This window comes from Rhinopithecus bieti, unplaced genomic scaffold (genome assembly GCF_001698545.2).
Source record: "Rhinopithecus bieti isolate Rb0 unplaced genomic scaffold, ASM169854v2 scaffold_26425, whole genome shotgun sequence".
Taxonomy (NCBI): domain Eukaryota; kingdom Metazoa; phylum Chordata; class Mammalia; order Primates; family Cercopithecidae; genus Rhinopithecus; species Rhinopithecus bieti.
The window spans coordinates 1,246,696-1,268,823 of NW_016811900.1; the positions used below are offsets into that span (position 1 = coordinate 1,246,696).

The 22,128-nt window shown below is 38.8% G+C and overlaps 1 long non-coding RNA gene across 1 annotated transcript in view; it reads right to left on the reverse strand.

Moving 5' to 3' along the window:
• The window catches only part of LOC108544291 (uncharacterized), a 238,320-nt gene extending 224,685 nt beyond the window's left edge, over positions 1–13,635 (reverse strand). Inside the window, exon 1 of the long non-coding RNA XR_001889792.1 lies at positions 13,243–13,635. This is a non-coding gene — a long non-coding RNA (uncharacterized LOC108544291). The remainder of the gene's footprint in view (positions 1–13,242) is intronic.
• Positions 13,636–22,128: the final 8,493 nt, after the last annotated feature.

The following is a 22,128-nucleotide window of genomic DNA, read 5'->3' on the forward strand; positions in this document are numbered from 1 at the left end:
ATTGTAAACTAGTTCAACCATTGTGGAAAACAGTGTGGCAATTCCTCAAGGATCTAGAACTAGCAATACCATATGACCCAGCCATCCCATTACTGGGTGTATACCCAAAGGATTATAAATCATGCTGCTATAAAGACACATGCACATGTATGTTTATTGCAGCACTATTCACAATAGCAAAGCCTTAGAATCAACCCAAATGTCCATCAGTGACAGACTGGATTAAGAAAATGTGGCACATATACACCATGGAATACTATGCAGCCATAAAAAAGGATGAGTTTGTGTCCTTTGTAGGGACACGGGTGCAGCTGGAAACCATCATTCTCAGCAAACTATCGCAAGAACAGAAAACCAAATACTGCATGTTCTCACTTATAGGTGGGAATTGAACAGTGAGATCACTTGGACATGGGAAGGGGAACATCACACACCGGGGCCTATTATGGGGAGGGGGGAGGGAGGAGGGGCGAGGGATGGCATTGGGAGTTATAACTGATGTAAATGACGAGTTGATGGGTGCTGACGAGTTGATGGGTACAGCACACCAACATGGCATATGTATACCTATGTAACAGACCTGCACGTTGTGCACATGTAACCTAGAATAAAAAAATATATATATATATACTATAATCATATCTCTAACAAAATTTGAGATCTAAGGAATAAATCACTGGATATAAATGCAAAATGTAATTATCCTGAAAGTTTTCCCTATTGCAGTATTGGTAGAGTACATATTTCAAACACGAATATTTAAAAAGGTTATTCTCATCCTTAACATTAATAAATATTTATTGAGGTACCTATCAGGTATTTGGCAATGCACTAGTGAGCAATCTTACATCAAGTTTGAAATAGATTCACATTGCAGAGAAATATATAACCTAAATTAGAGTCTCAGAAATTGGAGATTGGCCAGGTTCTCTCCTCTAGGAAAAAAGGAATTCAGTCTGGGCGCGGTGGCTCAAGCCAGCACTTTGGGAGGCCGAGGCGGGTGGATCACGAGGTCAGGAGATCGAGACCCTCCTGGCTAACACGGTGAAACCCTGTCTCTACTAAAATACAAAAAACTAGCCGGGCGCGGCGGCGGGTGCCTGTAGTCCCAGCTACTCGGAGGCTGAGGCGGGAGAATGGCGGGAACCCGGGAGGCGGAGCTTGCAGTGAGCCGAGATCGCGCCACTGCACTCCAGCCTGGGCGACACAGCGAGACTCCGCTCTCAAAAAAAAAAAAGAAAAAAAAAGAAAAAAGGAATTCAAACACATGAAGAGCTGACTGAGCACTGGACACAAATAGCAGCAGCTGAGCTGAACCACTTCCTTGGCTACTAGTCCTACAAGCATCACTCTCAGATTTCCTCTATAAAGAGATACAACCATAATCCCCAAGGAACTGAAAGAACACCTCCTCTGAAGTCTGGGACTTCCTTCTCTGAAGTTTCTGAACCACACTACCTCTTTACCACAGCCCTCTAAGTCTGGTGGCCCAAAGAAATCTGTTCCAATAAAACCTCAAGCCTCCCCACTGAGTATCCTCTATTTAGAATTCTAGAGTTGGTTTCTTAGATTAAGAACTCTTTTAACCCATTTGTAAAAATTTAGTCAAGACAGGATATAACATGTTGCAGAGTAATTACACCAAGAACTCTGTGTCAAAGGCTCAAAATCTCGCTTTACTTTTTATATATCCTAGGACCTGCAAAAGTGACTTCACTTCTCTGGAAATCTTTTCTCTCATCTAGAAAATGTAAAGATGAATACTAACCTGCTTTGATCAAAAGCTTGTTACATGGGGGAAAAATACATTTGTACAGGTCTTTGGAAAAAACAAAGAGCTATAGAAATGTTAGATAACAAAGGTTTTGTCCAAGCAAGACTGGAATGGCTACTTCTCCTCATTTTTACCTTCTGTTGAACTCACCTTCCTCTTCAGGCTACAAAAGAAGGAACCCTATATTTCCTCTCTAAGGAAGTTTTTAAAATACATTTTAAAATGCCTTTTATATTCATGTTTCAAGTTCTGCTGGAACTGGCTTTTCCCCCCACATTATATATACCAGATAATGAGGAATTCAGAAGAACCACCTGCTGATGAAAACATTCACAAGTCGGCCTGATGCCCAACAAGGATGAGTCCAATCCATAAGCAACTGGAGAAACCTGCCTCGTTTAACACAAGCAGTCGGGTCCTTCATCTTGCATCACAGACTTTAGGCTCTCAGCTCTTAAACAAATTCTCACAGAATGAGAATACCTCTCCCAAGAAATTTGAGTTTGGAATTGGTTGAATTCCTCACCAGCTTGGGAGCTTTTCCTTCTCTGGTTTCTGTTCTGAAAATAATTCATTTATTTCTATTACAAAGCACTTTTGCATATTTTAGTTCATGTACAACCAATACTGATGGAGAAGAGTACTACTTTAATGAATTCACACATATGTATGAAATTATTTGTCTACTGAAGTAGACAGATGCCCTCAAGACAAGATGATCAAAGACAAATGCTCTTCCTTATTCTCAAATTTTACAGTCACTCTGTTTTGTTTATGATGGCAATGAGGAGAATTTGTCCGACCAAAAGACTTTCAACATATTATTTCACCCCATCCTGAAACAAAGTAAAAGCATAAAATATAAAAACAAAATACAATTCTGAGTTCTAAAGAAAGGTATTGCCTTAATCCCTTTTACCAATCCAGAAGTGCTAGATGAATGCTTGACAATACTTGTCATTGTTTTGTGTGAATACTTTGAAAACAAAAGTGAAAAACACTATATGAATCCTATGGCAATATATCACAGCAACACAAATTTAAAATTCCTGGAGAGTTTCCACATACACTATTCAACCTCACAACACCCCCATGAGGTAGGCAGAGCAGCTATTAGTATCCCCATTTTTCAGATGAGTAAACTGCAACACAGAGGGGCCTAAAGACATGCCCTTTTCTGCTCAGTAATAAGTGGCAGAGCTACAAGACAAACCCAGGACTGGACTTTCTGTGTTCACAGTGCTGCTTGCCTTAGTTACTTTAAGAAGAGTAGAAAATAAGATTGGAAAGGCAGGTAGGGGTCAGATCACGGAGGGTCTTGAATTCCAGGCAATGCAGAATCATTCAAGAAGTATTTTTCTTTGTCGTTGTTGTTGTTTTGGTGGGTTTTTTGTTGTTGTCGTTGTTGTTGTTTTATTGGTGTTTTAAATCAGAGTTCATCAGACTAAGTAGGGCAAAGGTATGTATAATAGATTAAGGAAACAATAGTGTATCAGTTTAGGTACAGTCGGGATACAGAAGCCACCACAGTAATTTCAGTAGGCAACATTTAGTATAAAAAATTATTTAAGTAGGCCGGGCGCGGTGGCTCAAGCCTGTAATCCCAGCACTTTGGGAGGCCGAGACGGGCGGATCACGAGGTCAGGAGATCGAGACCATCCTGGCTAACATGGTGAAACCCCGTCTCTACTAAAATACAAAAAACTAGCCGGGCGAGGTGGCAGGCACCTGTAGTCCCAGCTACTCGGGAGGCTGAGGCAGGAGAATGGCGTGAACCCGGGAGGCGGAGCTTGCAGTGAGCTGAGATCCGGCCACTGCACTCCAGTCTGGGTGACAGAGCGAGACTCCGTCTCAAAAAAAAAAAAAAAATTATTTAAGTATAATAGTGGAGTAACTATAAAGATGTAAGAAAACTCAAAAAAGAACACCGTGTTTGATGGAAAATACAAAAAGAAGAGGAAACTTAGAAGGAGGGCTGCCTCCCCAAGGCTTGAGTAAAGACCTCATTGGAGAACGTATGTTTGCAGCCCACTCAATAGTGAAGATGTTTGCTGGGTTGCCCAGGTCAGCTTTGGTCTTTAGTCACCAGACAGCAGGAGACAACCCTCTAGGGAGCAGGCAAGCTGAGGATGTTGGGTGGACACACAGAGAGAATCACCATTGCTGGTATGCGAGGTGTGAAGCAACTGGTATCCATGGCGGGACAGTTACGAAAACAACGTTCTGAAGAGCAAGTAAGCCAAAGAAGGTGGGCAGACGCACAGAAAAATCACGATGCCACTGCTAGCACAAGGCCTGGAACACACCAGTGCCCACAATGGGAGAGTCACAGCATGGCAGTCACTGGGTCCAGGTCAGGCCTTTGAGGTCACCAAGAGGCTGCAAGTTCTGGGGCACATCTGGAGCAGACTGCCAGTAAATGACTGCCACACACACACACCACTAATAGACACTGCCACAACATCAAGGAAAAGCAAAATGTAGCACACAGGAACCAGGAAGAGAAGACTGTCTTCCTGTAATATCCCTCCATCAACCTCTGCTGACACAGCTCAACATCATTCTCACTGTAACAGAGAAATGTCTAAAGAGTCCAATCCTTTATCCCAGAGCAGATATTGACAGGTAAATTTGGAGCTGAAAGACTACTGGTAACTGGCACAGATAGCATCAAGTTCCTTCTTCTCCCTCACCTGAACCACAGTATTGACAACATAAATTTCTATTGATTGGAACCACAATTTGGTAAAGGTCCTGCAGCCATTTCCCAGGCTATTCTGAGTTCATGTAACCATGATCTTCAATGAGCCCCTTAAAAATATTCTCCTATTGCATGTTTAATGATAATTCCAATGTAAAATTCTAACTCTTCAAAAGTTTTCTGTATCTTCCTTTTTTCAGGGGAAGGCAATTAGGAAAAGGAAATAGTAAAAAGGAAAGGGAAAGATGGCATCTGGAAAAGTGAAGACATTTGTTCCAGCATACTGTCACAGACTGCTAAAGCTGACCTTGGTAGTAAGATCACTTAGAAAACAACTGGGACTTCAGTCAGTTAAAAACAACTTTCCTACCCATCAGTGACTGATCCTCTTACCTGGTTGACAAACACTTCTTGCTTAAAGTACGGGGATCAAAAACCTTTTCAACTGATCTCTTTAAGCTTTGTCACACACATTCAGGGAATGAAAGAGACCAAAGAGAAAGAGGGAATTAAGATGAATAATACTTATGAAGCAAGCATTGCAAAAAGTATGTTCCTGATCATAGGTGTGTAAGCTTCTCCACACAGAATGTATATGAATGGATTTTTAAAAGCCTTTTCTAATGTTTACCACTTTAAAAGTTTCTAATGGAGAAGGAAAGTCCAAAGAAGGAAGAACAAAACAAAACAATAGAAAACTGTGAGATTTACCATCTATGTAGGAAATGCACTGCCTTTTCCACAAGCCATCAAATCACTAACTTTCTTTTCCTTTTAAAACGATTCATCTTTTACTGTAAAATAATATCCCAAAATTCCACAATACATATTAATCAAGAACCTTAAAAATTATCATATTCTTCAGTAAAGCAATTCCGTTTGATATTATTGACCACTCACTCATTCTAGTGGATTCCATTACATAATGCTCTCCTAATTTTCCCCCTACCTCATCCTTAAACATTGGCATTTCTGAGTTCTGTTGTAGGCCTTTTCTCTCATCATGCTACTCATCCATCTCCTCAGTCACCAATTGCATGGTTTCAATTTCTACCTACAGGCCAATGACATAAATCTGTTTCTGCAGCCTATACTTGCCTTCTAAGCAACAGACCTATATATCCAACTAACTCTAAACATATTACAAATGTCTCTCAGGCACCTCAGAACCAACACGTACAAAACTAAAGTCATCACCTTGACCACAAACCTTCTCTTGCTCTCTTTTTCTTTATCTCAGTGAATGGCACCGTGATATTCTCAATTACCCAGGTTAGAAACTTAGAAGCCATTCTTGTTTCCTTCTTTCCCTTCAACTTCTGCAGGAAATTCTACTTCCTAAATATTTTTGAAATCCACCCACCTTCTTCCATCCCCAGCAACTCCCCTAAATTATGGCACTATCATCTAATGCCCTCTCAGGGAATGTCTTTCCACACAATCCGTTCTCCACCAGAGACAGTCATTCTTAGAAATGTTTCATTCTAAGAAATCCTTAGAAATCAGAATTCTGTCATTCATTATGTCATTATTCATGAAGTCATTATTCATTTAATGACTTTAATGTCATTAAAGTCATTCTTAGAAATCAGAAATCAAATTACTGCATAATGAGAAGGGGTTAAAACCCTTCTAGTTACTATTAGGATACAGTTCAATCTTAATATAATAAGTCCCTTATTTTGCCCAGCCTACATCACTGTGTTCATTTTCCTCCTCTTCCTTTGTCAACCTTCTCTCTTGCCTCCAAGCCTCAGTATATGCTGCTAACTCTGTAGAACCCTCTTCCTTTCCACCTAGCCCTGTGCACTTAGTCTATTGCTACTCATGTCAAGATTAAGATTTTCATTCCATGAAAAACTTCCTCAGATCCCTTGGTTTGAGACGACTGTATACTGTGGTCCCAGGGTACCCTGTACTTCTCCCAGTATAAGCATGTATCACCTTTATTTTTTAAAATCAGCTTTAAGGTATAATTTATGTAAAATAAAATTCACCAATTTAAGGGTATAATTTAATACAATTTGATAGATATGTCAGTTGTGTAACAATCACCACAATCAAAATATAGAACATTTCTATCAGACCAAAAAGTTATGTTGCACTTTCTTCCAATCAATCCTCTCTTCACACTTCTGGCTTCAGCATTAACCACTGATATGCTCTCTTTCACTATACTTTTTGATAGGAACAGGAGGCAGAGAAATTCTAGGCAGAAAAGGGTGGCATCCCTGGTAAAGCCCCACCCTCAAGCCTAGAACCATGGCCCAAAGTGAGAACATCCCCATTTTTCTGCTCGAATGTTACCTTTTCCAAAACCCTCCTGGCCTGCCCTGCCCCACATTCTGTACCCATAAAAGCCCCAGGTTCCACTGGCAGAGGAACAGCAGAAAAGAAGAGAGGAAGCAGCGAGATGTCAGAGAAGTAGCTTGACTTCAGAGGGACGGCTTGACAGTGGGACTTCAGAGAAGAGCCTGGCCGGGGACAGCCAGACTCCAGGGGAAAAGCACTTTCCCACTCCATCCCCTTTCCAGCTCCCCTTCCTACTGAAAGCCACTTTCATCGACAATAAAATCCTGTGTATCCACCACTCTCCAATTCATTTGTGCATCCTGATTCTTCCTGGACACCAAACAGAGCTCAGTAGCCACAGGGGCAGATGCTTGAGCTGATTAACACTTAAGCCGTCTGAGGATGGCAAAGCTAAAAGAGCACTGTAACACATGCCCTCTGGGGCTCCAGGGGTCATGGGTACACCCCTAGATGCTACCATGGGGCCGTACAGAGTTCTGCTCCTGCCTGCGCCCAGAAGCACCAGTCCTGCCTCCTGCACCACTCACCTGTGTGCTCCCCCTCTCACAAGGGGTTAAGAACTTTGGGATAAGTGAGGCACCCCTGTCACAAGGCCCATGAAAGGGTCAGGGAAAATGTCCTTTCAGTTTTAGCTTTTCCAGAATATTATGTAAATAGAATCATACATTACATAGGTCAGTCGTTTGTTCCCGGCTTCTTTCTATGTTATTGCACATACTATAATTCATTCCTTACTTTTTAATTGCTGGGCAGTATTTCACTGTATGGATGTACCTGTTTGTTTATCCATTCACTTGTTGTTTCCAAACTGCCTGCTTCCAGTTTGGGGCTATTAGGAACAAAATTGCTATGAATATTTGCTTACAAGTCTTTGTGTGGACACAATTTTCATTTTTCTTGGGTTAAGACCTCCAAGTGTGATTGCTGGACCATACAGTAAGTGTATAACTTTATTTTTTAAACTGCCAAATTGCTTTCCAAAGTGGCTGTTTCATTTTGCATTCCCACCAATATATATGCAAGCTCTAGTTGCTCTATCTTCTTGACAACCCTTAGTATGGTCATTTTAATTGTAGTCATTCAGGTGAGTGTATAGTGATATCACATAGCAACTTTGATTTGCATTTCCCTAATGACTAATGGTGCTGCATGTCTTTTCATGTACTTATTTGCCATTTATATATCCTGATTTGAAGTATCTGTTCAAATCTTTTTCCCACTTTTATATAGGTTTATTTGACTTTTTATTATTGAGTTACAAGTTTATATAATCAGATTTTAAAGAGCAAAATATTTTATTTTTATTGGGGCTCAATTTATCCATTTTTTAACATCATACTTTAATATTTTATTTTAATGACTTTAGTAATTGGCTATCTTTCCCACTACAGAATAAGCTCAGTGAGGAAAGACTACATGTTTCCCTTGCTTACTACTTTACTTCCTGTGCCTGACATGTAAGGCACCCTAAACCTGGCCCATAAGGTACTCAACAATATTTAATCAATTGATTGTAATTGGTAAAAACAGGGAGATACAATTAAGTTTTCTGTACTTGACAAACCAATCACATTACCTGACACACTCACAGCCTGCTAAGCTACCATATTTTGTGTCATATGGTTCTATTCTTTCTACTTCCTTCCTTTGTGGCTACATATCATTGGGCTAGAGAAACAAGGGCACCTAATCCCCAGACTGACCATCTAACTACACCCAGTCCTGATGTGGGAAAATTCTACTCAAACAGAGGCAAGCTAGACCAATCAGGGTCTTTTTATTAAAGATTCGAGCTGCAAAATACTATAGAGAATAGGCAAATAATAGATATGAAACTGAAACAAAGGACATGAAGCAGAACAGAGAGTATGAAAATGTTTTCTTATATTTTTAGAGACAAGGTATCACTCTGTTGCCCAGGCAGGAGTATAATAGCGTAGTCATAGCTCACTGCAGCCTGGAACTACTGGGCTCAAATAATCCTAAGCTTCCCAAGTAGCTAGGACTACAGGTATGCACCACCATGCCCCGCTCTTTTGCCAGAGACAGGGTCTTACTACGTTACCAGGCTGGTCTCAAACTGCTGATCTCAAGTGATCCTCTGACCTCTGCCTCCCAAAGCACTAGGATTGCAGGTGTGACCCACTGCACCCAACCAAGATAATACTCAGAAGATGAATCTGTGAGGTAGCTAAAACAAAAGAAGTATACTATGGTGGTCATCAACTTGATCACATATCTGAATAACTTGAAAAGCTTCTTAAAAATTCATTCACCAGGTCTCATGGAATTTAATTCAACAAATATTCATTGAGTCCCTAATTTATGCCAGGCACTGTGATGGTCACTAGGATAACAGCTATCCTATACTCATGGAGCTCACAGTTTAGAGAAACAAAAAGAAAAGTAAACAAAATAACTATCAATCGTAATAACATATTTTTCAAAAGAACTGAAAATAGAAAAAAGAAAATAAAACAGTAAAACCAACTCTAAATGAGATGTTTAGGGATGCATTACTGAAAAGATAACAGTTAGCCAGTTCTCCTGTCAGTGGGAATAGAGAATGGCAAGACCACAGAGGCTTTCAAGACTGGAATGCCAAAACCTTGTGACTTTACCTACTTTTTATTGGCCAAAACAAGTTATGAGACAAGCCCAGATTCAAGGAGTGGGAAAATAGACTCCACCACAAATGGAAAAAGCTGCAAAGTCTGAAATGGCTGTGAGTATGGAGAGGCTGTTAATTGTGCCATCAACACACTCAATTCACCTCAGCTACCACCTGTGTGTGTAGACGCCTGACTTGCTCTGCTTCCTCACTGGAAGCTGCCACTCTAGAGTTAGTCTCCAGCTGGATCCTTCGTCTCAAGATCTGTCCTGCCTTCTACACCACCTCTTACATTCCATCTACTTTCTTCAACTCCATTTACTATTGCCTTGAATGAACCACTGGGGCTCCCACTACCGTTCAGATGAGTTCCAAGAGGGTTATAACTTCTAAGCACTGTCTCTGCCATGACAACAAATCTAAGCTGTCTTTCTGAGGATGAAATACCAACCTACAGCCAGCAGATACTCAAACATGTGAACAAGTCCAGCCAAGATCAGCAGGGCAAACTTCCAGACCCATAGCTAACCACAGATGCATAAGTGAGCCCAGTTAAGACCAGAATAACTATCCGACTGATCTATAAATTCCAGAATAACTACACCATAGTCCATAGACTTCCACTGATCCTGATCCAATTATAACAGCAACCATAGCAGAAACACAGTCTTGTAGACTAGACCATGATGGTGGGAGGTGGGGGAAAGCAGAACTACAACTTAGTGCTAACGTGAGAAGTCAGTAGTGGTAATCCTAAGAGTGGAACTGGCAAGGAGATTTAGGGGAGCAATTCAGATCATAATTTAGGATCCTGAATATGAGCAGGGGAAAACCATGAGTTTGATTTTGGACGATTTTGATGGAGATAGTAGAGATGTTTGACAACAGTTGGCAATGTGGACCCAGGGTTTAGAAAACAGTTGGCAGTAGATGAGCTAGCAGTGAGATTAGAGGAGAGAAAAGGAGAGAAAAGGCTGATGCTTTAGCCTTGGTTAAGGCTTAATTAGAGAAAACAAATGGGAAGAAGAGTCAATTTAAAAAAAAAGGACAAAGTAAATAGAAAGAAATCCAGGACATTGCAGTGTCTTAAAAGGCATGAGAGCAGATAATTTCAAGAAGTGGGGCATTAAACACTGTCAAGAGCTGTAGCAACATGAAGGCAAATAAGAACTCAAAGTTCCTATTATCAGGGGATTGGTGAATGAAAATGAACAAATATTTTAAGACTGACAGTGAGAATTATAGTAAAATAAGGACTTTAATTTATAACTTTGAAGTATTTAACAAGTTTTTGTAAATGTCGTGCAGGCCTAGCATCAACAGAACAAAGGAGATGGGGAAAAAAGTGACCAGGAAGACAGCCAGTGCGGTAGTCTCCAGAAGAAAGGTATTTATCAGGAAAATATAACTACTATTTTTATAAAATTACTGCCATTGCTTATAAAAACCACAATACTCCTTGAAGTCTGAAAACACTTTGAATATGCTTCACTTTGCAGATTTAGAAATAGTTCCCTGGTGAGGGTTCAGTTTTGAAGGAAGAGGAGCCAACAAAATAAAAAAAAATCAGATTGTATAAGAAGCCAAGTATAATCTCTCTTTGATGGCACTCACTGGGCATCCTATGAATTTCTAATCAAGAGCTTCTAATTGATAAAGCTTTGATAGCACAAAAGGTCACCATGGATTACTTGGTCCTGATTTGCAGCATACTGTGCTCTTCACAAACATTAGCAATTAACTGAAATAAATAATGGCATGAGTCACCCCTTCAAACATAGGGCAGCATCCTGAAGACCCTTACCTGCAGTAAACAGCAGCTGGAACTTTGTTGCAAACACTTTTCAGTTGCTTTCCATACCACTGTTAAATTCTCTTCTGAAGTTTATGATTCTTTTTCCATTGAACATACACATTTATATGGGGTATAATTCTATTCTCTCACATGATAAGACAACCATATTTTCAAACAAAGTCTCCATATCATAAGTGATACATGTATGAACTTGTCATTTTTGTAAATCTATTTAATTAAATTATTCTTCTTTTTAACCAAGAACCTTTTACTGTCCTAATGATTTATTATTTTAATTCAGGCCAACTGGCAAGAAGGAATTAGGTGCCATTCTGTTGTAACATGTCTCATTTCCATTCCAATTTTTTTCACAATAAATGTGTTACAGTTCTTCCATTGGCAGTCAAGGAAACCTCATACAAAAGCAGCTTTTACTTGCAGTTATAACAGAGCCAAGCAATACATATGCTATTTGACAGTTTGGAATATCTGTTTTCCAGCATTCATCTGGAGCTGTTATTGGAACCATTAAAATTATTTTCTTTACAGTTTTTAAAGGCCCACGACATATTAATTTATACTGATGGATGGTATAACGTGTTCATGTAAAAGAAAAACAAGTGTTACATAAAACATGACTAAGCTGTCAATCACCTCCTCTGTACCTTTCTTTTGACTCTATATGTTTAATTTATTCTCCATTGAAAATGGCAACCAATAAAAAACAAAACCCTCATTTTGATTTACTTTTTACTTTTCACACCCCTTATCACACTGAGCAATTTTTTGATCCAAAATAACACTGAAACTTTTGCTTTCACACAAAAGTAAACACAGATGGCCTGATAATAGTAGCGAACTTTACACAAACTGCCTCATTTGAAGCAGGCCTCTTTAATGCCACATTTCATTAAATATGACCTGTCTTAAATCAGACAGGCTCTCCTGCAAGGAGCCAATCTTTATTTAAACTCAGTGTGGCCTGTCACTATAAAAGACTTTGCCTTCTTTGAACAGGGGTAGACATTAAAGCTAAAGAACAGGGTGGGCCTCCTTACCCCAGCCAGGCCAATCCAATTTACAAACAGATTGTATTCAAAGGCTCTTTTGTCAGTCTATTGCAGGATTTTAAAAGCATTTTACCACAGAAACAATGTTATACCCACTGGTTAGGTTCTTAAGAAAGGCCATTTAAAAGATTAAGAGCCTATTTAACCCAACATATAGTTGCACTAATAGTTTAATAGGAATAAAATGCACCTGTGCTAAGTAATCCTGTGGAATGATGTACAATAATATCTCTGAGAAAATTCATTAAGGATTCTGACCATTTATGCCTGTGACACAACTTCTGGTAACATCATCCTCACTTCCCTCTTGCAGACCTCCCCTGCTACTAGGCAACAAGAGTTCGACTTCCTTGCCCTAAATATAAGCCACCAGTATTGGCCACTATCATCTGGGGCCAGGGCTCCGGCATAGTGGAAGATTTATATAAGGGCTGATGAAGGCGGAAACTGGGTCTGAGGGGTGAAAGTGTGGGATAGGGTCCAGGAAGTTAGGAATCGGCAAAAGTCTCCTGCCAGGGTACACCTGAGGCCTCACTCCTTGATCTAGCCTGTGCACCATCATTCTTTTCTTCCAACAGCCCTGGGATTGTTCTGATTCCCCTCCAATTGCAACTACCTGTTGCTTCCACCAAGGTTTCACTCTTCCTCCTGGTCTACTGCATCACAGAACAGCAGTCTTGGCTTTTCCCCTTTGTTCCCATGTATCCTTTTAGAGTTTCCTAAAGATTGTCACAGCTGCTAACAAAGGAGGTCAAGAGATAAAAGTGCTTTTCCAAATTTACCTTCCACATCTTTTCTTTATTAATTTAGATTAAGTTGAGAAAAAAGCACACTTGGATGATAACAATCTGTTTGGTGGGGGTAGGGGACAAAAAAGGTATAAATTTGTTTTACAACATTTAAGATCAAGACAGCTCACATTAAATGGATATGTTCTACTCAGAAAAAGAAAAAAAAAAAATCTGGCTCTGCCCTCACCAGCCAGAAGTATCAAGATATTCCAATTTACTTTTGGGTGACTGCCTTCTCCTCTTCAATGCCCTCCACAGCATGGGGAAGCAGGATGGTGCCCTGAAAACAAAGTAAATCTCTCATGATTCTTAGGCCATTATGATCACACATGAGATGTTAATTGCCTAAGTCCAGCAGTCCATTCAAAGAAGGACCACACCATTCTTCTGTGCCAGGGATCTTTTAAGCCAGCTTCCCTGACAGTTATAAATGTTTACTGTTCACAGTATCAACATGAACCACCTCAACTCCCCATCCAAAGACTTATTAAAAGGCAATGGGACAGGTTCCAACCATTCATAAAGCTATCACCTATATTAGTACTCCCCCCAAATCTCTGAAAGCTATTTCCACCCCTGTCAGTTCTGTTTCCTCTGCCCTCCCCAGAAAACCCCTCACCTTCATGCTCCCATTGCCTCCCTCCCCCAACATCTCTAATCCCAAAACGATAACATGGGGGATAGAGTTTTATTCCAGAGACCAAGAAACTTCCACTTTCATCCATGTTATTTTTCAGGCCTGCCATATAAAGGCAGTTTATAATACCTTGAAGCTAGGAATCCCAGAATCAGAACATAACAGCTTCTGGGGACAATGGAAACAACAACAACAACAACAACAACAAAATGTTCATAAATTACCCTGACAAATACATTTGAGAGGAACACTCGGTCTCAAGTTTATCCAGTTATTTCATGAAGACCACGTCAGGACCTTAGATATGGGTACTGAGTAAATGGCATGGAGGATGAAGATGCTACAAAACAGACCTGTACACTGGGCCTGAGAGAACACCCCACCAGTAGCAGGGGATGTTTACTCTCCCCTTCTCTTTTCAGTATTTTTTTCTCTGCTTTATGATCTTGTCATTCATTCATTTGTAATATATAATCTCTAAAGCCAACATTTATAACAGGTTTACCATATACCAGGCGGTATGACAAGTAAATGATTAGTGTGATTATTTTAGTTAATTCTCACAATTCAGTAAAATGGGTTATTATTACAACTTACAGATAAGGAAACTGACAATCCTCAAAAAATTATTATATGCATTTATAGCTACAAAGAACTTGTAGCTAAAAAGAGAATATAAGACTTCCTAATTATCAAAACAAAAGGACAAAACACAACAAAATCAAAGAAAATACACCATATGGTGAAATTTTAAAATCAATAAACACAGAAACTATAACCTAAAATATGATGTTAATACAGAAGCAAAAAAATCTGTCATATAACTAAATGTATATGGGATAAACTCTATTTAAATAAAAGAGTTCCAGTTTTCAATAAAGTTGTCTAGGATTTGGTGGCCTCACTCAGAAAGTTGAGCTTTGCTTATTTTGAGGGTGCTCATCCCCATGGAGCATTTAATCATTCTGAAAGGGGCAGTTGAGAGGCTAAACAAGGCTTTTGATAGCACTAGGCGAGGGACAGACTAAACTATAGATCCTGAAGGAAAAGGAGGACTCATAAATACTCTTCATTTTGGCTTCAGACCAAGGAGACGTCCTAGAAGGAAAGGTAAAGCAGAAGTAGACAGACCTATACAGTTTTAAATTGTTTCAGTCCCTGAAATTGGAATGAGGTGAGTCACAGATTGCTAAGGCCCACAGGTATTTGGCAGAAAACATAAATCTTCTATGGAAGAAGTTAGTATCATTCCATGTCTCAAATGTTTTCTAAACCTTGGCAAATATGATGTCAGGTACACAATAAAAAATAACCAGGCACATGAGGAAACAAGACAGTTTGAATGAAAGCCAAAACAACAGAAAATACAAATTTAAAAAAGGCTCCAGATATTGAATTTATCATGTATGGACTTTAAAATAACTATTTTTGATAGATGTATAGATACATGGAAAGATATGTAGGAGGTATAATAAAATGTAAGGGGTGGAATATAGATGACAGGCAGATGTTAATTGTAAAATTCTTTCAACTTTTATATGTTTAAAATTTTTCAGAATAAAATTTTGGAAAAATAATATATTGAAAGGCTTAGCTTCCTAGTAGCTACAGGGGGGAAATAACAGAAGCACAACCACCTACATGTGGTCAGGATGACTGTGATTCTACAAGATAGAAAATGGCCCACCTGCTCAGAAGTAAGCCTTTCCTGTCTTAGTGGTCTAAGGAGAATTTAACCATGGATTCTCATAAAAGGAGCATCAGGTTTTTGTTGCTTTTTTTTTTTTCCAAGATGGCTAACTAGGGATGTCGGATGCCAGTTCTCCTCAGAAAGAAGATCAAAATTATAGGTGAATGGTCAAAATCTGAATGAAAAAATGAGGGAAGAGAACCAGATCTGTCAGAGATCCAGAGAATGAAGCTGTAGTGCAGAAAAGGAAAGCAGCAGGAGTGCAGCAGAGATCAATCCCTAAGAAACCACAGCCCTACGGACAGGGTAGGGCTTCTCTGCTCCTCTCACCCCTGTAACAATTTGCTGACCACCAAATTTTTGAGGAGTCCCTGTGCTCTCATGACCCCAGGAAATGCTGTCGGTGGCAATCTAGGAACTTCCTGGGGATAGAGAACCAGGTACCAACTCACACAGAAGTGCCAGCATACCCCTTAGGCCCGAACTGAGACAGCAGTTGCCGTACTGGTTGTTCACCAATTGTGGCCGACTGCCCTCCCCAGGGAACCTCAGCCTTTGAGATGCCACATCACCAGACCCCCTACAAATGTACCCCACAACCTGCTTTGACTTTCACAACCACAGGGGGCCAGCAGGTCTCTAGGGAACTGCAGAATCTCTGGAGATCCAGCACTCAGTTTGGGCTGTCCCAAGGGAAGGGAAGAATTCAGCCCACCAAAGCTCCACTTAAGACAAAGAAAGCATGGGCATGGCACCAATTGCTAAAGGGGAAGGTACCAGTAGCCAGAAATGGACATGGACAGGGGGTCATCTCCCGCTCCCCCATCTACTCTTGCAGACACAGGAGAGGCTCTCCCAGCTGGGAGCTGATGTGTGTGTACTTGCTGACTATCACTCTCATTAGGGTTGCTTTCCAGTGCTTTTCATGGTAGCTGCATCCCTGATGAAAGTGATCCCCCACAGCAGGGGCTACCACAAAGGATAGGGCCCATCTCTGCACAGAATGGCAGTATCCCAGTAACACAAAGCACATAAGTACAAAATTATCTGCTTTGGACTGGGATAAGAGGCTCTGCACTGAACCCATTTTGGTGGTGGCTGCCGAAGGGGCATTCTTGCAGTCCATAGCCACGCTGTAGCAGGGAGTCAAAGTTATAAGAACTGAAGGTCATGAGCAATGCAACTAGGCTGTGATAGGGAAGTGGATTACATTCTTGCCGGCCCAGATTGAGAAGCTAGTGGAACGTCCCCCTCAAAGGATCTCCCCAGTCAGGAAAGTTGCCTGTATTCATTATCACTCTATTCATATCACTCAAGGGTGAGCTCATTCTTATTCTTAAGTGCCACCTACTGGACTGGCAACCAAATAGCACCACCAAATAAAAAAACCTGCTGTCAGAAGGGCATAGCACTAGTGTACAAGATAAGCTTCCTGAGACCTCAGTACTCTCAGCCCTGAAGGAGACAGTGTGTTGACTCATACATCCAATACACTGTTAAAACAAGCAGCATTTCAGAAAGCCACCACACAAAAGCTATCCACAACCAAGGAATCCATACAGAGCCTTGGCCCCCTGAAAACACCTGGAAGTGAAGCCAAATGATCACATGCAACATACACCACAGCCATACCCTCAAGGGAAAAAAGATGAAAAAAATCAAAAAATCCCATCCAAATGATGGAAAATTAAAAAATAAGCAGTGCAAGAACTCCAACAATACAAAAAGACAGTGTTTTAACTTCTCCACAGGATCACACCAGCTCCCTAGCAATAGATTCTAACTAAGATGAAAATTCCAAAATGACAAAAAAAGAACTCAAAATATGAATTTCAAGGATGCTCAATGGCATCTAAGAGAAAGTTGAAAACCAACAAAAAGAAACCAGAAAATCAATTCAAGATATGAAACATGAGCTCACTATATTAAAAAACAACAACAAATAGAACTTGAATTTGAAAATTCATTAATGGAATTTCAAAATGCAGTTGAAAGCTTTGAAAATTGACTAAAGCAAGCAGAAGAAAGAATTTTAGAGGTTGAAGACTGGTCTTTCTAATTAACTTAGACAAAAATAAAGAAAGAATTTTTTAAGAAATATGGGATTATGTAAATCAAACAAGCCTATGACTTATAGGCATTCCTGAGAGAAGAAGAAAAAGTAAGCAACTTAAAAAACATGTCTGAGGGAATAATTCAGGAAAACTTCCCTAATCTTGCCAGAGAGGTGGACATCCAGATACAAGAAATTCAGAGGACAGCTACAAGACACTATACAAGATGAACATCACCAAGGGATATAGTCATCAGACTATCTAAGATCAATGCTAAAGAAAAAAATCTTAAAGACAGCTAAAGAAAAGGGTCAAATCATGTGTAAAGGAAATCCCATCAGATTAACAGCAGACGTCTTAACAGAAACCTTACAAGCCATATGGTGGTATATTTTTACCCTTTCTAAAGAAAAAAAAAAATCTAGCCAAGAATGTTACATCCTGCCAAACTTAGCTTCATAAACAAACGAGAAATAAAGTCTTTTTTCCCCGACAAGCAGACAATAAGGGAATTTGACACCACTAGGCCGACCCTATAAGAAGTGCTCAAAGGAGTTCTAAACATGGAAACAGAAGGACAATAGTTGCTACCATAAAAGCACACATAAGTATAAAGTTCAAAGATCATATAAAGCAATCACACAATTGGGAATACAAAGGAACTAGCTAACACTATGATAGGAACAAAATCTCACATATAAACGTTAACCTTGAAGATAAATGGTCTAAATGTTCCACTTAAAAGAGACGGAATTGCATATAGGATAAAAAAAAAAAATAAGACCCAACCATCTGCTGCCTTCAAGAGACTTACCTAATGTGCTCAAAGTAAAGGGGTAAAAAATATATGCAAATGGAAAACAAAAAAGAGCAGGGGCTGCTATTCTAATATCAGATAAAACAGACTTCAATTACAGTGAAAAAAAAAGACAAAGAAGGACATTATATAATGATAAAGGGCTCAATTCAACAGAAAGATTTAATGATTCTAAATGTATACACATTCAACACCAGAGTACACAGATTTATAAAACACATACTACTAGACCTAAGTAAAGAGATAGTCATACAATAACAGTGGGAGACTTCAACACCCCACTGACAGTACTAGACAGATTATCAAGGTAGAAAATTAACAAAGAAACTCGGGTTTGTTTGCGTTTTTTTTTTTTTTTTTTTTTTTTTTTGAGACAAGGTTGCCCAGGTTGGAGTGCAGTTGCATGATCCTGGCTCATTGCAACCTCTGCCTCCTTGACTCAAGCAATCCTCCTACCTCAGTCTCCAGGGTAGCTGGGACTACAGGTGCACACCACTACTCCCAGTTAATTTTTGTAGAGTCAGGTTTTCACCATGTTGCCCAGGCTGGTCTCAAACTTGTAGACTCAAGCGACCTGCATGCCTTAACCTCCAAAAGTGCTGGGATTACAGGTGTGAGCCACCCCACCTGGCCAGAAAATTAACAAAGAAACTCTGGACTTAAATTGGAATATTCTGGACCTAATAGAAATCTAAAGAACACTTCACCTAACAATCACAGAATACACATTTTTCTCATCTTCACAGGGTCATCCTGTAAAATTGACCATATGCTTGGTCATAAAGCAAGTCTCAATACATTCAAAAAAACTGAAATCGTATTACGCATATTCTCAGCCACAGTGGAATACAACTAGAAATCAATACCAAGAGGAACTCTTGAAATCACACAAGCACATGAAAACTAAACAATTTGCTTCTGAATGACTTTTGGGTAAACAATTTAAGGCAGAAATCAACAAAATTTTTGAAACAAATGAAAATAGAAACATAACATACCAGAACCTCTGGGATACAGCAAAAGCAGTATTAAAAGGAAAGTTTACAGCCTAAATGCCTACATCAAAAAAAAAAAAAAAAATAGAAAGGCTAGGCACAGTGGCTCATGCCTGTAATCCCAACATTTTGGGAGGCCAAGGCAGGAGGGCACTTGGGGTCAGGAGTTTGTGACCATCCTGGAGAACAATGCAAGACCCCATCTCTACAGAAAGAAAAGAAAAGACTTCAAACTAACAACCTAGTACCACACCTTAAGGATCTACAAAAACAATAACAAACCAAACCCAAAGCTATCAAAAGAAAAGAAATAACAAAGATCAGAGCAGAACTAAACGAAACTGAGACCAAAAAAAAAAAAAAAAAACCATACAAAAGACCAACAAAACAAAAGCTTGGTTCTTTGAAAGGATAAACAAAATTAATAGGCCAATAGCTAGATTAACCAAGAGAAAAAGAGAGAACATTCAAATAAGCACAATCAGAAATGATAAAGATGACATTACAACTGATACCACAGAAATGCAAAAGATCCTCAGAGATGTCTAGGAACATTTCTATGTACACAAACTAGAAAACCTAAAAGAAATGAATAAATTTCTAGAAACACATAACTTCCCAAGATTAAGCCAGAAAGAAAATGAAATCCTGAACAGACAAGTTATAAGTTATGATATCAAATCAGTAATAAAAAAATCTACCTACCAAACAAAAAAGCCCAGAACCAGACAGATTCATGGCCAAATTCTACCAGACATACAAAGAAGAGCTTACTGAAACTCTTCCAAAAAATCAAGGAGGAAGAATTCCTCCCTAACTTGTTCTACTAAATCAGTATCATCCTGATACCAAAACCTGACAAGGACACAACAATAGCAACAAACTGTATAGGCTGATAGTCCTGATGAACAGAGATGCAAAAATCCTCAACAAAATACTAGCAAACCAAATTCAGCAGCACATCAAAAAGATAATTCATCATGATCACAAGTGGGTTTTATTCCAGAGAAGAAAGGATGGTTCATCATACACAAATCAATCAATGTATTTCAACACATAAACAGAATTAAAAACAAAAACCATATGATCATCTCAATAGACACAGAAAAAGCATTTGATAAAATCCAACATTTCAGATCAAAGGAATAGACTAGAGAACATAAAATAAACCTACAACCAAGTGATCTTCAAACAAGCCAACAAAAATAAACAACGAGGAAAGGACACATTATTCAAAAAATGGTGCTGGGAAAACTGGCTTGTCATAAGCAGAAGAATCAAACTGAACCCCCATCTCTCACCATATACAAAAATTAACTCAAGATATATTAAAGACTTAAATGTAAGATGTGAAACTATAAAATCTAGAAGAAAATCTAGGAAAAACTCTTCTAAACATTGGCCTAGGCAAAGAATCTATGACTAAGGTCTCAAACCCAAATGCAACAAAAACAAAAACAGACAAATGAGACCTAATTGAACTAAAGAGATTTTGCACAGCAAAAGAAACCATCAACAGAGAAGACAAGTAACCTACAGAACGGGAGAAAATATTCACAAACTATGCATCTGACAAAGGACAAATACCCATAATCTATAAGGAGCAAATCAACAAGAAAAAATCAACCCCATTAAAGGGGGGTTAAAATGACTTGAACAGACACTTCTCAAAACAGGATATATAAGTAACCAATAAATATATGAAAAAAAGGCTCACCGTCACTAATCATCAGAGAAACACAAATTAAAACCATAATTAGATATCATCTCACACCTGTCAGAATGGCAATTATTAAAAAAAAAAAAAAAAAAAAGCAGATGTCAGCAAGGACACACAGAAAAGGGAATGCATATACACCATTGGTGGGAATGTCAATTACTTCAACTCCTATGAAAACAGTATGGAGATTTCTCAAAGAACTAAAAACAGAACTACCATACTGGAGCTGGAAGCCATTACCCTAAGTGAAATAACTGTGGTCTATCAATTTTGCTTATCCAACACAAAGAACCAAGTTTTTGTTTTCTCAATCCTTTGTATGTTTTCTTTTTTTTTTTTTTTTTTTTTTGTCTCAATTTCATTTATACACATTTCTGTTAAAGTTAGGAAAAGAATGTATATTAATAGTAAATTACATTGTTAATGCTATTGTTATAGAAGTATCAGCTGACACAATAATTAGATTAGAAAAGGAATGGGTAAAATCTTTAACATAAAATGAACAGCCTTCCTGTATACAAACAGCCAGTTACAAAATACAATGGGATAGAATACCTTATTTACAATACCAATAATAAGATAAAAATACCTAGTAATAAATTTAGCAAGAAATATGTCAGAGCTATGTAAAGAAAACCTTTAAAATGTTACTACTGCAGGTCACACTCACACACACATACACTCAAATAAATGGAAACAATGTGGTACCACAGATAGAGTCCAGAAAAACAAGCATCTTCATACATTATTAGTAGATGTGTAATTGTTACAGTATCAATGGAAGATAGTTTGGCAGTATATATCAAAACTTAAATGTATATATCTTTTGATCTAACAATTATATTTCTAAGACTATGTCCTACAGATACTTTGTACGTGTGAAAAATGATATGAAAATAAATATATTCTTGCAGGGATTATTTTAATAGCAATTTTACAATGTGTTATTTAACAATATATAATAGTAATTTTATAATGGATTAAATGCTCATCAATTAGGATTAGTTAAATAAATTGCGGTACACTCATACAAGAGTACTAAGCAGCCATTAAAAAGAATGAAGCAGCTCCTTGTGTACTGACAAAGATGATCCCTAAACTATAAAAAAGCAAGTTAAAACAACAGTATATATTTTATGCTACAATGTGGGTTTAACAAT